Consider the following 13,441-nt stretch of genomic DNA (forward strand, 5'->3'; position numbering starts at 1 on the left):
TACTACCCTAGATGGTCTTCCCATATCTCTTTTTGCATCCCTCAGAGGTTTCGGCCTCCAGCCAGGTTCAAGTGTTTCCTGCACACCTAGCTAAATAAACCCAGTGCCCTGAGACCCCTGGTGGAGGAGACCCACAAAGGCTGTGATATATGCAGGAAGAAACAACTGCTAACCTGAGGCATGAGACGTCCCAAGGAAGGGGACCCATTCCTTATGGTGCTACTGGTTCCTATTAAAATGTAGCTATTTCTGGGGAAGGGTCATTCTTGAAGCTGTTACTGCTTCTTTTCAGGAAGCGTCTTGGTGGAGAAGACAGTGCTGGGTCTTCTGCAGCCTGAGGCTCTGATCCTTCTCTAGATGTGACTATCTTTAAACTACTGAACCTCTCTGTGCTCGGTTTCCTTATCTCTACAAAAAGGGTGACAGAACCAAGACTCACTTGGGTCTGAGCAGTACTCGGGCTCGTCTATAAAGTGCCGGACCTCATATGCAGTGCTGGTGGCTGTTCTTTGCTCTGACTCTTGAGGACCAGATGGTAGAGCTTGGCGGATCTGTCACAGAGCAGCTGCCACGAGGGCAGAGAGGTGGCCAACCCGCCTGCCTGAGTCGGAAGGGCGGCCTCCCATCTGGGGAGCCCTTGCTATGTGTCCAGCTGCATTCTATGGCCTGTCATCTATCTGCACCACAACGTGGTGGGTAACAGCCATCACTTTCTCATTTTACGAGCAAGAAAGTTGAGGTCAGATGACCAAGCAACTTGCCTTCTAAATAGTAAACCCTCACAAAACCAGTCAGTGCCAGAGTTAGGATTTGAACTCAGGAAGATCCAGAGCCTCCACTATGAGGTACCACATCAAACCTCTCCTCTCAGAGGGAGGTACAGATGTTCCATCCTTCTTCCTCAGAGACCAAGGGGGTGATTCCTCCATCTCCACTGAAAAGCCCTGGTCGCAGCCTGGGTCTAGGGGACCCACGTGGTGCATCTGAGCTGTGGGCAGAGCCCTGGGCCCACAGGTTGGTTGAGTTACAGTGATGCTATCTTTGAGGGCTGCCTGAGGCCCTGTCCTTCTCTCTGCAAGCGAGAGAGCACTTGGAGGAAGGAGATGATGCAGTGCTCACTGCACCCAGCCTGCTAAACCCCCCGGGACTCCTAGCTCAGCCCAAAGACCCAAGTACAGGGTGAGCATCACCAGAGTTACAAGAAGGAGGCCCCAGAGCCCCTAAACATTGGCTGTATCTGAATCCACGTACAGATTTTGTAGCCCCAATCCCAAGAGTCTGATTCAGAGAACACGGGTAGGCCAGGGAATCTACCTTTTTTTTTTTTTAAAGCCAGGCACCCCCTGCAACCTACTTAAGTGATTCCAATATACCCCAAAGTCAGACAAAACATCCAAAGACATAGTCCCAGCCCAAAGACCTTGAACCCTACACACCTAACCTGAACCACAACCCGAACCTAACTTGGGACCACAACACAGAGCTGAAGAGCTAACCACATAGTCACAAGGGCCCCTCCCCAGGCGAATTCAGTCAGCATCTCTGAAGGTGGGGCCCCAATACTGGAATTTTAAAAAACTTTCTGGAACATTCTAACATGTAGCCAGGGCTGAGAACCTGACATTGTTTCAATTCCTCACCACAGGGAGGGGCCTGAAGAGATACGGCTCAGGTTCAACACCCACTGTGCTCCTCTGAGGAGGGAGGGAGTGGCCGGGGGCTCCTCAGGCCAGAGCCATCATATGGGGTAGGTGGAGAGGGGAGCAGAGAAGACAGTGGAGCTCTGGTGTGGGGGCTCACATGTGGGGAGGCTGTGATTCCTTGAAAAGAGGTGTTGCCAGGGACAGAAGGGAAACTGAGGAACTAGGAATACAACTGAGGAGACGAGGTGAGAGCAGGGAAAGAGTGCTGGCCCTCAAGGTCTCTGCTCCTCACCAAGGAAGTCCTGAGGACTTCCGATTTCCACAGAGACTCAAGGAAGGCAACAGTAATAAATAATAATAATAATAACTCATAATAATAATTTGAAAGAGGAATACACTCGAAAGAGGAAGAACATTAGCAAGCTCATGCAAGAAAGACCAAAATGGTGTCCCCAGCAAGCAAACTCAGTGACAGCCCGTTTCTTACCTGTGCTGAAGGCACCACTTTCGATGACCAAAACTAAAACACTGTTCTCTTTGGAAACCAGCGTTCATGTCCACTTCCGCTGCGTGGCCTTCCTCTCACGCTCTGCTCTGCCTTCTGGAAGGGAGAGTTGGCCTGGCCAGTATCTCTTGAGGCTCTGCCATGAAATAGTTAGAGGCTGCCAGGTTGTGCCTCAAATCCTGCAGAGGATGGTCGAAAAGTATGGTCAAAGAGTTTGCTTGGTCAACTTCTTCAGATACTGAACAATTTCTGGCTGGTTCCAGGAGGCCCAGGCCCCCACAGTGCTTCCCATGCTGCTTGTCTTGGGCTAGATCCCCATGTCCCCTGGTGAGACAAGTGTGAGAGGCAGCCCTGGTACCCCCTTGTAGCTCGCACATACCACCTAACTTCTCAGAGTCCCTATTTCTCCACAGAAAAGAAGGCAGAATTCCAAGATGGCCGCCAGGGTCTCCCAGTGCACACAGGCTGCGTAATCCTCAGGACGGTGAATATGGTACCCTTCACTCTCGTGATCAGGTTATGTTACAGGACAAGGTTGATCTCAAAATAGATTGTTCCATGGGCTTGACCTAACCAAGAAAGCTCTTTAAAAGCAGAATTTTCTCTGGTTAGTGGCCCAAGAGAAAGTCATGGAGATTAGAATCAGGAGGATTTGACTTGCAAGTTTGCTGCCTTGAAGACAGAGGGGTCATGTGGAAGGGACTGGGGTCCACCTTTAGGGGTGAGAGCAGCACCCCACTGACAACCAGCAAGAAAATAGGACCCGAGTCCTACAACCAGTGGATTGTACCTGGACTCCCACAACAAGTGAATGAGCCTGGAAAAGCAGAACCTTCCCCAGAGCCTCAGGATGAAGGCTGAGCCCACAGGCACCTTGATTTCATCCCTGAGCAAAGAATCCAGCCTCTCTGCACCAGGCTTCCCATCTAGAGAATTGTGAGCTAAGAAACAAGTGCCACTCGGTTTGAGACACTTTGTTATACAGCGAGGGAAAACAACTATCACTGGCCTACGTGATTAATATTCAGGACTGGTCGAAAATTAAATACAACAGGTAGACCCAAAAGCACACTGGACTCCCCAAATCACTAAACAGAACAGAGCATTCAAGGCCAAAGGAGGTCTGGCTCCGGGCAGGGCCTCAACCATGATTACTGGTGAGGTGCCTGGGTGGCTCAGCCATTAAGCATCTGCCTTCGGCTCAGGTCATGATCCAGGAGTCCTGGGATCAAGCCCTGCATGGGGCTCCCTGCTCCGAGGGAAGCCTGCTTCTCCCTCTCCCACTCTCCCTGCCTGTGTTCCCTCTCTCTCTATGTCTCTCTCTGTCAAATAAATAAATAAAATCTTAAAAAACAAACAAACAAACATGATTACCGGTTAGGAGATGAATGAGGGAGCACCAGTTCTTACTAATCAGTTTGCTAAGAATGGCAGGTACCTCCCGGGTCTCTCATGATCTGGCATTGCTTGTCCCACAACATGCCCAGTGGTCTAGGTCTAGAGTAACCTGTACACGGGCCTGGGGCACTGCCCCCTTTCTTCTCTGGGACTCCGTGCATTTTACTGACACAGCCTTGGAAGAATTAGTGTTCCGGCAACTATATCCCACTGTGGGTTCTTCCAGGGCATGCAGGTAGCCAAAGCCACCAGGCTGTCCCCTTGTCACCGCACCTGCTACTCTAGAATCCATCCAGCCCTGACCCCCATCCCAGGGCAGCATCACACCCGCTACACAGGGACCTCCGCCTATCATCTCCCAATTCTGTCTTCCACAGCATCCCAGCTTTTCACCACTCCTTGGTGTTCATCAGCCTCTGATCTCACCCCACCCTCTCTGATCTCCATTATTAATACAAACATTGTGTGCCATCCCTCCCAGTGTGGAAACACTGATTTCTTAGAATATGCTATCTTCTGAACCCAGTCCACGATTCCCCACCTTTGGGCCTTGACTCAAATGCTACTGACCTCCCCCTCACAACCATGCCTACCCAGCCAAATCCTGCCTATCTTTCCTCAAAAGGCTCCGCCAGCCCCTCGAAAACTGGATGTAAGTCCTGCCTCCCCAGAATACCCAGAGTGTATTTGTGGCGCCTCAAGATAAACAGCAGGGCCTGATGTGCACAGAGACTCTGAGAGTCCTGCAGGCCTTATGACTGCAGACACCTCCGCATGTCAGTGCAACCCCCTCCCCACCCCTAGAGACCAGGACAGTGTCTCACACACAGTTGGTGTAGAGCAATTCTCTTTAGAATCTGCCTGGATGACTCATTCATTGAACAGATACACATGCAGCACCTATTTGGGGTCAAGTTCAATGGTAAGTGCTGAGCATGAAAGAGTTAAGATTCAGCCCCTGCCTTCAAGGGAATGACAAGGGGGAGGGGCCAGGAACGAAGGAACACAAAGGGTTACCCGTGCAAATCTTAATTGCATCTTGAAGCCATAAAGAAAAGAGTGGTCAATTCTGACAGTGTCCGAATGCATGAGAAAGAGAGAGCATTTCAAACAGTAAGAAGGGTACGCAGACAGGAGACCCCAAACTGGCCAAATGTTCACCAAGTTGCATGGTGTCTTTATGGTTGGCGATGAGGGGCAGTGAGAGCTCAGGAAGCAAGGGCTGGCGGGTGGGGAGAACTCGATGCATGGAATAGTCTGGACTTGATCTCGCAGTGGAGTGAGGTCACTGCTTCCTTGAAATCAGTGAGGTAATGTGGTTGGGACCAGAGGTGTGGCTGGAGGGGAGGACCAGATCGGGTGCAGGAAGCAAGCCACTGCTCTCCCCCTGCCCGGCCCCCAACCAGTGGGGTCAGCATCACTGGAGTACCACTCCTGGCCTCCAGCAGCAGCAGGTAAGAGAGCCAGGCGGACACACCTGCCTCCCGGTCACCAGGAAACATTACACACACTTGAGCCTCTCCAGGCAAACGGAGCCCATGTGTTTACCTCTTCTCCCCTCAACACCAGTGAAATAAAAAGAGAAGTGTTCAAGAAAGAGCAGCTCTAGGGTAGCACCAGCTGGCCAGCAAGTCTGAGAAAAAGCAGATAAGGAGAAATGACAGAAAATCAAATCAAAGCTAAGCCAGCTTCACCCACCAGGGGCAAGCAAAGGCCCACCCGCCAAATTCCCCAGGGAATCCTGCTCAGCGGCAGTGGGAGCTGGGGCAGGCCAAGGATAATGAGTGAATCTTCTGGGTTTCCAAAGAGACCAAAGGAGGAAGGAGAGGAGGACAGACACCACCTACCCCATGCCTTACTGTCTTCATTAGCAGCACTCTTCTTCCAGGAGACTCTAGCCCTGACAGATGGCTTGATTGCTCATGACAGAAACTTCCAGAAGGATCCATCAGCTGGTCAGTCAACAGTTTGTAACTTAAGATTCTTTGAGTCCCTTGCCTTGCCTCAAAATTCCCCCTCACTGTTTCCCTCAGTCCTAGTCTGTTGGATTGTATTCCTAGCATGATCCCGAGGAAGCCCCACATTGACATATCTATTTTAAAGGAGGCTTTCAATCCTCAGCAAATCCCGACCTTGCATGCCTTCTCTGGAGATGCCAAAGCTCCAAGGAGGTGATGTTTTTACCCTTTACCCAGACGAACAGCTCTGTCCTGAAATTTTGAGAATCAAATTGACATGGGACTTGACATCCCCTTCATTAACTGCCAGAAGGCAACAAAGACTCCAGAGCTCTGAGGAAAAAGGGTTAAAAGATCCGTTACTCTGCCCCTTCTTAAAGCCAAAGAAAGAAGTACTAAAAATAGTATGCCACGCACTTATCTTCTCTTAAAACAGTTACTCAAGGAATTACTACAATAAAACAAAAACTGTATCAGAATAAGTGATTCGGGGGAGGGCAAGACAGGATACACAGGAAACAGTGATGAACAATAAATGAGAAAAATGTACAGTCAGATCTAAGCCAATGTTGATAATAATGGTCTCATCTCTTTGGGAATTAGATACCATTTAATTCTTGACATTAATCCAGAAGCAAGGGTTTTCTTAATTTAAGGGTAACCATTTCTAGAAAACATAATAAGATACAGACCTTTTAACCACTATGTGTGACGGGGAGGGGGGAAATCAAAAAATTCAATTAATTAATTCAATTAAACATTGGGAAAGGGACAGCTAGATAGGAAAGGAAAAAGTATTTTAACCAAAAGACATAAAATAAGCCCAAACATATCAATAAATATAAGAATGTGACTAAATTAAATTACTCTATTTTAAGATAAGAGATTAGATTGAGTGGAAAAAAAAAATCCAGCCATATGCGGTTTGGAAGTGATACACTTAAAACAAATGGACAAAGGTTGAACTCAAGAAATGGCAAGGAGATATAACAAGCAAAATAGTAATGAAAACAATGCAGAAAAGTTAATATTAACAGCCGATAAAATGCCAAAATGTTAACTAGAATAAAATGGGGGGCATTTTAGATTGCTAATGGGTCTGTTTTTCCAAAAAGACACAAAAATCATGAACCTTACCTTCACTCTGAATCACAGAACTGTAAAATATATGAGGTAACATAGTTTTAGGACCACAAGGAGGGGACACACAGAACAGCATAGCTCTTGAATGCAGTACTCTAAGTCTGGTGGTACAAGTAACTACCAAAGAAAAGTAAGGAGTATTTGAAGACACAGTTCTTATGCTTAACTTCATCTAGATGCAAGAAGCAGAGAAAACATCTCTTTCTTGAATGGCCTTGTAGCAGACTATAAGAAAATCTCCAATTCCAACATGTATACCGCAGTCTCCATTCCCAATGCAACAGAACTAGAAATTAACAAGCAGCAAAAAATGAAAAAGTAAACGGCGCACACAAACATTTATAAATGCTTTTCTAAACAAGTAGTGTCAAAGAGGTACAAAGCTATGATGGTAAGACATTTATCAGTGTGTGACATTGAGAACCCTGCTTTCAAAAAATCTGGGGAATGTAGCCATATTGCATTTAGAAGGAGATTCAGACCTTAAACGCTTTCATGATAAAAGAAGAAAGACGTTAACCAAACCAATTAAGCATCTAACCCAAGAGGCTGAGAAAAGGGGAGAATAAACGAAATAGTCTATCAGAAAGAGAATGAAAAAACACAGCGACCACCTCAAAAGACTGCAGGCGGGTTCGTTCGCTGAGACCAGCAACGGGGACAAACCTCTGGTTAATCTGAGTGGCAGCCAAGAGCCAAATTGTAAACAACTGTTAAGAAGGGCAATGTAGGGTCGCCTGGGTGACTCCGTGGGTTAAAGCCTCTGCCTTTGGCTCAGGTCATGATTCCAGGGTCCTGGGATCGAGCCCTGCATCGGGCTCTCTGCTCAGCAGGGAGCCTGCTTCCTCCTCCTCTCTCTCTCTGTCTGCCTCTCTGCCTACTTGTGATCTCTGTCTGACAAATAAATAAATAAAATCTTAAAAAAAAAAGAAGGGTGATGTAAACACGTATGTGCACAATTTTAAAAACTGAGAGAAATTAATACATCACTCGATGTCAATGAATTTGAAAACAGATCATTTTCTAGAAGATTATAAACTGTAAAAGTGAAGAAGAGGGAGAAAACCTGATCCAGCAGTGATGTTAGAAGAGACAGAAGAGACTGTCGAAGATGGAATGATAATGGAGGAAGAATGGATTCTTTAAATAAAAGAGCTGTGACAACCAGCTGTATATCCCTTCAACGAGCATTTATTAAGCGCCTACTGTGTTTCAGGCACTATTCTGGGTGCTGAAGCTTCAGCAGTGAATAAAAGAGAAAACAACATTCTTGCCTTTCTGGATTTGTGATTCTAGCAAGATAGGATGAGCCATTAACCTACAGCAGGTAAAATAAATGGTTTGCAACAAAATGGGGTACAGAGTGAGGGAAGCTGGAGAAATCTATTTTAAAAAGGGTCTGTGCCCCATACGTACATAAATTAATTTGCATTAAAGAAACGAACAAACCTCAGAAGCAAATCTACCAAATACCAGAACTATTACAATATTGATGTAACTTAGTGTTAAAAAATAACTTTCAAACCTGAACTGAGCCTCAGTATTCTTTTCTTTTTTTAAGATTTTATTTATTTATAAATAAATAAAGGTAGAAGGATAGAGACAGAGAGAGAGAGATCACAAGTAGGCAGAGAGGCAGGCAGAGAGAGAAGGGGAAGCAGGCTCCCTGCTGAGCAGAGAGCCTGATGTGGGGCTTGATCCCAGGACCCTCAGATCATGAGCTGAGGGAAAGGCAGAGCCTTAAACCCCTTAGCCACCCAGGTGCCCCAAGCCTCAGTATTCTTAAAGGAAGAGATAAGTTGAGTGCAACTGCACAAGAATATTAAGCACTACATATAAAAAAAAGGGCCTCAGCAACAGTTACAAGACAAATGGCAGGCTACATATAAATTATTTGCAACATATAAAAAAATGGTCAATATCCAATGATCTATGATAAGTACCCATAAAACAATAGTAGAAGCTAATAAAAAAAAATAATAAAGCACTGGTCATGAAGCCTGCTTAAGATTCTCTCTCTCCCTCTCCTTCTGCTCCTACCCCTCCCTCTCTGGAAAAAAAAAAAAGAAATGAAAATGTCTAATAAAGATATGCAAAGATGCTTGGCCTCACTAATAATTAAAGGGATAGAAGTTAAAGTCAATATCAACTCTCCCCCATTTGACTGGCAAAGAGGAAATCGACTGCCACCATCAGTGCTGCAGAGAAGAGGTCAAAATTTATGTCAACCCAGCAGCTTCCCAAGTGCACACACAAATACACATCATCTTGCACATACATAGACACAGACGCATGCACACGTGTGATCACTGCAGTAACAGTTCTAACACTGAACATGGACACAATCTTAACATCCATCAGCAGGGAAGCAGTTTGATAAGTAAGTGGTGACAAATCCACCCAATGGAATAGTAGTAATAGGACAATAACTTTTCTTAATTAAAAATAATTATGCACTCCTCCCAATGATAGAGATTCTTTGTGGCTTCATGTATGCGTTGACCATGGGGTTCAGCGCTTCTCCCTGGCGACCTCCCTGCCTCCCCTCAAAGCCTGCAGGATGGAAGGCAGGACTGGGACCCTATTTTACACATGAGGCTTAGTCAAGGCTAAGAGACCTGACAAGTGGTGAACTTCAGGGTGTCTGACCCAGGAACCCCCACTCTTAGCTACTATGCACACTTCCTGTCAATGGAATGGTATGAGAAACCAGAAAGGCAGCCTCACAGACCCACACCTGTCCACGTAGCTGTGGGTCTGTGGACATAGAGGATCAACTCCAAGCTGTTAGCTCCTCTGACAGGTGGGACTGTGAAGGGATGGGTTTAGAGTGTGCATGTTCTTCTTTATACATTTCTAGACTGTTCTTTTTTTTTCTTTTTTCTCTTTTTTACAATCAGCACATTTATCACTTATAAATTAAGGATTATAATTTTAAAATGATATCAAAATGTCTTCTCTTCAGAGCACAGCTGAACAGGGAAGCCCTATTAGGGCAAGAGGGGCCCATCTGCAATGTGGTGCCCACCCAGGGCAGGAAGGACTCTTCAGTAACTTCTCTACAGGCCCCACCCAAAACCTCAGGGAGGGGAGTGGGGGAAGGGCTGTCCTCTCCACTCCCCATCCTCCCTGTGGAACCGAAGCAGCGCGGCACGGCCTCTGCTGGCAGGTGGAAGGCGCCCCACATCCGGTGTGGGCACTGGGGTTGGCATCCCCGTAGGGGAAGTTTAGCGGGGAAGGAGTTACAGAAAACCCCCCAGATACCTGCAGGGGCCAGCCTCGTCCCAGGGCCGGCGAGGCAGCCAGGGGGACTGGGGCTCCAGCCCTGGACCTCACACCCTGGTCCCGGGAAAGCCCTGGCTGCCCTCCTGACATACAGCCTGTCCCTCCACTATGAACGGGACATCTGTAGATGGGGCTGGCATGTGGTCTAACTGAGTCTGATCTGCTTGGGGCAGGGAATTGAGGACGAGTCTTTCCATTTATATTTTCATTTCTGCTATCATGGTCTGTGGGTTGATAAGAAAACATGCACATCTAAGACAGAATCACACAGAATAATCTTGGTGGGTCATGCTGGGCTCCTGAGCAACTGGGAGTGGACACGGGGAGAACTGCCAGCATCCCTCATTGACCCAAGGTCACACGGCATGGATAGTACAGAGCGTTGGCCCAGACACCATCAGGACTTGGGTTCAGACCCTGGTTTTACCCATTAATATCTGTGTGACCTCAGCTGAATTACTTAACTTCTCTGAGCCTCACTTTCTTCATGAGTAAAAAGTGATAAACATCCCCTTTGCCTGAGTTTGTGGTGTAGATCAGATGAGACGATGTTGTGTGAGATGTGACAAGACAGCGTGCTCGAGACACTTGACAAATGCCCGTGACCTTCTCCAGTTACAGTGGGGAAAACACACATACTGCCCTTCTTCTGTCCATCTCTCTGCCTATAGATCCTGTTTCGGGGACTGGCCCTGCGAAGTTTCCTGCCCTCTTCCCTGTGGCCAAGCTTGGGGCTCTCACTTTCCTGGAGTGCTCACCTTTGCTTCAAATGCCTGCCCTTCTTCCTGAGAAGGCTGCCAATACACTGGCAAGTTCAGAGGTCGCTTCTGGAACCTTCCTGGCTCCTGGCTACATTCTCCAGACCAGAGGCTTCTCCCTCCCGTGGAGCAGTGAGGTGTCCCAGACATGGAAAGTGAGCAGGGAGAAAAGCAGTGGAGCTCAGAGCCTTTGATAGGGACAAGATGTGCTTTGAGAATATCCAGAATGTTTTCCAAAAAAAGGAGGGTTTTTTAAAATAGAGGATGGCGATACGTTTCCATTTGTACTGACGACAGAAAAAGAGGAATGCCAAGTGCAGGATAATGGATTCTGTTTCGTGATCAGGAGGAATATCTGGGCCCATAAACTCAATTGGCACTAGGCAGAAGAAATACTGTTTTCAGGCACCGCAGGGAAGGGAGACACGGAGGCACACGGAGGGCACCCAGCCCAGGAGTCCCAGAGACTAGACAGTGGCAGGAAGAGGAGGCACAGATGAAGCCCCGGGGCAGCACGGGAGGCTGAGGTTCTGAGCGGCCAGGGCCCAGAGCGGGGTAGAGGAGTGTTTCCTGGCATACCAGGCCACGCCTCGTGGGGGCCCTCTCGCACCGGAAGTGTCCTCTCACTGGTACAGTAGAAAGCTCACTGGACTGGCCCACACGTGGGGTCCTGCCGCATCCAGCTGAGTGAACTTCCACAAGGTCCCTGTCCCTGGGCTAGGCCGCAGGGAGCCAAGGTGAAGACACCTGGCCCCTGCCTCGGGTGTCATGAATCTAGTAGGGAAGATGGGCCAGAAAGTCGGGGCTTAGACCCTTTCTCCCAAGGAACCCCAAGCTTGAGCTGCTTCCTCCACCAAAAGGCTCATAACACCTTCCCCAGTTTGCAGAGAAAGAAGGGAGGGGTAGGGAAGGAAACCAACATTTGCGGAGAGCCTACCATATGCTCAAACTGTCCCTGTATCGTCTCTCTGCGGCACTGATGCTACGGAGAGGCTCCCCCCACCACCACGTGACAGCCACGGGAGCAGAGGTCCAGAAACCAGAGAGATATGGGTGGGCAGCCTTGCGGAGCAGGTCAGCCCCAGGCTAAGGTCGCAGACCAAACTGGGCACCTCTAGTCTCTGCCACCGTGTAACCTTGGATGCCACTTAGTACTTTGGTCTTAGTTTCCCGATCTCTAAAATGGGCCATATAAGAATTTCATACAGAGTCAACTTTCCAAAGCATGACCTTCTTGCTGTTCCTCTTTTGGTTACTTCTGATCATCTCACTTTACTGATACTCACAAGGATTTTGTCTTCTTTAAAAGAAGAAGATTCCAGATCCCATAACAAGAGGACAAAGAAGAAGAGCAGATCGAGATTCCGGGAGACCTCAACTGCTGGTCCACCTTCGGGAGGGAGGTTAGTAATGAAGGGTCACTGGGAAGAAGCAAGCCGGATGTGTGTGTCTGGAGGGACAATTGACTTGTGTCCCCACCGTGACTGCCTCCTTAGCGAATGGGGGAAGCCTGGTGACCCAGGACCCGCCAGGGACCCAGACAAGCTTCTGGTCCCAACCTGCCCCCAAACCTGCCCAGTGCTGCCCCTCCCCCACCCCCTAGTTCAAGGGCTCAGTCAGGCAGAAGGTGCTGTGCCAAAGGAAATTGTTTGCTACAGAGCCCTCTGGGTCTGCTCTGCTCTTCTTCCTTTTTTTGGACTCTGTGGCTGTTTGAGTGGGTACCTTTTTCCATAGAGAGTTTCCACTCCATCCGTTATTTACACTGTCACCAGCTAGACAGAGGCTGTTAGAGCCGGTGAACCGGATCAGGCCTGTGGGGCCCTTCTCAGTTTATCGGGGATGTGGAGGGCCTGGGTCAGCTGCTATTCCGGGGAGACCGGTGGGTGGGAGGAACGGCCTCCACCCCCTGCAGGGCTGTCTGTCGTCTGCTCTGACCCATTAGGAAGACACTTCCACAGTGGGATTTAAGGGCACCACCTCCTGGGTTTGAGTCCTTCCTCCTCCGCTTCCCAGCTGTGTGACCAGGGTCAGGTTATTTACCTAACATTCCTGGGCCTCGGTGAGCTAGTCTGTAAATTGGGAGTAAAATTGGCACCTACCAGACTCGATGCTAGGGAGACTCAATCAGTTAATGCACATAAAATGCTTAGAATGGTGCCCGGCCTAAAGCCTCAGTAAATGTCAGTAAATGAGGATGAAGTCTTTTTTCTGTCAATCTCGCTAAGATCCAGTACTTGTCCCCTCATCTGGGCCAATACATAGCAGGGTCTGAACTGTCCTCCTGAGCTCGCCCTCTCTGTAAGGCCAGCTACACTACCCTGATACCCAGCTCTCTCCTTGCCCTTTCCTGTCCCCAAGCCTTCAGTGGTTCCTCCTGGAGAATACGGTCTACACATGGGATTGCCTTCACAAATACACCAGGAGGCCCCCTGACTTCAACGTCCCCATACAAAACCCTGCTCCTGGCCAAATGCCTGCCCAGAGGGTTCATGTTCCCTTCCAAGCAAATCTCCATCTGGAACTCTTTTCTCCATTCCACTGTGGCCTAATCCAACCACACCTGTCCGTGTGAGCCCCGCTCACATGCCGCCTCCTCCATGAAGCCCTCCATGACCTACTCTTCCTGGCCAGAGATGATCTCTTATTTACAGCATTTGGTCTCTTTATTGTGGCATTTACCTCCTCTCCCCTGGGTGTCTAATAAAACATATACAAATTCTTGTCGGCATCACAGAAAAACCACACGAGCTT

The 13,441-nt window shown here is 48.3% G+C and overlaps 1 protein-coding gene across 3 annotated transcripts in view; it reads right to left on the reverse strand.

Annotated features, from left to right (window-relative positions):
* HIVEP3 (HIVEP zinc finger 3) overlaps window positions 1–2,192 on the reverse strand; it is an 86,849-nt gene extending 84,657 nt beyond the window's left edge. For 2 of the 3 annotated variants that reach the window (XM_032877461.1, XM_032877457.1), the window contains exon 1: window positions 2,131–2,192. The gene's annotated coding sequence lies outside the window, so the exon portion shown is untranslated. The remainder of the gene's footprint in view (window positions 1–2,130) is intronic. The other variant, XM_032877459.1, reaches the window with a different exon arrangement.
* Between the last annotated feature and the right edge of the window lie 11,249 nt (window positions 2,193–13,441).

This window comes from Lontra canadensis, unplaced genomic scaffold (genome assembly GCF_010015895.1).
Source record: "Lontra canadensis isolate GAN:19392208 unplaced genomic scaffold, GSC_riverotter_1.0 scaffold60, whole genome shotgun sequence".
Lineage (NCBI taxonomy): Eukaryota > Metazoa > Chordata > Mammalia > Carnivora > Mustelidae > Lontra > Lontra canadensis.